We start from the raw sequence: 2,500 nt of genomic DNA on the forward strand, positions 1-2,500 counted from the left end.
GATTTCTGCCCAGTGCTCTGAATGTCAACGTGAAGAAATTCAAGCAAGCGCGGGTAAACGGCGGGAGTAACTATGACTCTCTTGGAGGCGCTTGAGATCGGTCGGGGGGAAGAGCCGGCGTCCCGCCGGGGAGCAGCGAGCTCGCTGCCTGACGCGGGCGAGGCCGCTGCGCCGCCCGTCGACGCAGCCGAGGACTTCGCGGCCGACACCACCGGGCCGCCGCCGGAGGGGCCGACTGACGCCGCCATCTGGGAGCATCTGGCGGGGCTACCTGCTTCCGCCCAGCGTTTCTCTGCTCTGGATCGAGTCATTGGTCTGGGGCGGGGCACGCCGCCCGATGTCATCCTGGGCATGCTCCCGGATGCCCATGCGTCGGTCGGGTCCAGGGGGGAGAGGTCGATCACCAGGGCACAGCGGCCGCGCCAATCATCCAAGCGGCCGCCTGCCGCCCCGCCGCTGCAGAAGCGCAAGCGGCGCCGCTGGGAGTTCGCGCGGACACAGGACGCCTTCCGCAGGTCGCGTGCACGTTGCGTGCGCGGCTTGCTGGACGGCACCCTGCTGCAGCCGCCACCCGACATCCCCGGTCTGCTGGACTTCTGGGCGGACCTCTTCACGAAGAAGCCGATCTCCACCGCTGGCTTCATCCGTGACCGCCTTCTCCCGCACTCGGAGCCTGTCGCTCCTGAGTGCCTATGGGGGCCGGTCACACGTGAGGAGGTCGCTGCTGCCTTGCCGCCCAGGGGATCGGCGGCCGGGCCGGACGGCCTGACTCCAGCGGACCTGCGGCGCCTGCCGCATGAAGTCCTGGTGAAACTCTTGAACCTCTTCCTCCTGGCCCGCGCCCTCCCCGAGCGTCTGCTTCGCGCCCGGACGTCACTTCTCCCCAAAACGGCTGCACCAACATCCCCCGCTGACTTTCGCCCCATTACGGTCTGCTCGGTGTTGGCGCGGACCTTTCACAAGGTTCTCGCGTCACGCCTGATGCGTGCATGTGCTGTGGACGAACGTCAGCGGGCATTCATCCCCCGGGATGGGATGTTGGAAAACACCTTCATCTTGGACACTGCTCTCACCGACGCAGTCCGCTCCTGTCGCTCTGTTTTTGTGGCATCGATCGACGTCTCTAAAGCGTTCGATTCGGTGGACCATGCTGCCCTCCGCCCCGTGCTGAGGGCTCATGGCCTGCCGGATTGCTTTATTGAGTACGTCGAAAGGTGTTACGAGGGTAGCACGACGGTGATAGCGGGCGGCGCCGACGTGGGCGTGCCCCTGCAGCTGGCAAGGGGTGTGCGTCAGGGTGACCCCCTCTCCCCCCTCCTTTTCAATTTTGCGGTGGACTATGTTTTGAGTCAACTTCCCTCCCACATCGGAGCTCGGATCCTCGGCCGCAGAGTCAACGCTGCGGCCTTCGCAGATGACGTCCTGCTTTTTGCATCGACCGCGAGGGGATTGCAGTCCCTCATCGACGCAGCCGTCGCAGCCCTCGGCCATCTGGGGCTGCAGATCAACGCCCGGAAGTGTTTCACCCTCGCTTTAGTCGCGTCTGGGCGTGACAAGAAGGTGAAGGTCGACGCCGACGTTACCTTCAAAGCGGGCAACGCCACCATGCCCGCCCTACGTGTGGGTGAAACCTTCCGGTATCTGGGACTGCAATTCTCCACCGCGGGTCGCTGCGTGTTCAACCCACGACGCCACCTGGTGGAGCAGCTGGACGTCATCTCCCGAGCTCCGCTTAAGCCGCAACAGCGCCTCTACGCCCTCACCAACGTACTTCTCCCAGGCCTGTACCACGGGCTGGCCCTCAGCCGCACCCGAGTGGGTGCGTTGAAAGCGGCAGACGTGACCATCCGGGCCGCCGTCAGGAGATGGTTCCGCCTTCCGGCGGACACTCCCCTGGGCTACTTCCATGCTCCTGTAGCCCAGGGAGGCCTCGGCATCCCATCATGCCGATGGATGGGGCCAACACTCCGCCGGTCCCGTCTCCTGGCGCTGAAGAGGATTGGACCAGCCCCCGACGGTGCAGGCCGGGACGAGGTGCAGCGTGAGATTGAGGTGCTGGAGCGGCATCTTATGTGGGAGGGCCACCTCCTCAAATCGTCGACGCAGGTTGGAGAGATGTGGGCCGCGCGCCTGCACGTTGCCTTTGACGGTGCGGCGCTGTCATCTTCCGCCGCCGTCAAGGGGCAACACCAGTGGGTCGCTGACACCAGTCGCCTGCTATCTGGGCGTAACTTCATCGACGCTCTCCGCGCCCGCATCAACGCCTTCCCCACGAAGGCACGGCGCAGTCGTGGGCGGGAGGCGGACACCAGATGCCGCGCGGGCTGCCAGGCCGTAGAGACCGCCAACCACGTGTTACAGGCTTGCTTCAGGACGCACGGGTCCCGGGTTAAGCGGCATGACGCGATCGTGCGCTATGTCGCCCGTGGACTCGCGCAGAGGGGCTTCAATGTTTCTGTGGAGCCCCACCTCCGCACACCTGAGGGAATCCGCAAGCCTG

The 2,500-nt window shown here is 65.4% G+C and overlaps 1 pseudogene; it reads left to right on the top strand.

Moving 5' to 3' along the window:
- Positions 1-2,500, top strand: part of LOC126436670 (large subunit ribosomal RNA) — a 7,262-nt pseudogene that overhangs the window by 2,798 nt on the left and 1,964 nt on the right.

The sequence above is a fragment of the Schistocerca serialis genome, unplaced genomic scaffold (genome assembly GCF_023864345.2).
Source record: "Schistocerca serialis cubense isolate TAMUIC-IGC-003099 unplaced genomic scaffold, iqSchSeri2.2 HiC_scaffold_1242, whole genome shotgun sequence".
NCBI lineage: Eukaryota > Metazoa > Arthropoda > Insecta > Orthoptera > Acrididae > Schistocerca > Schistocerca serialis.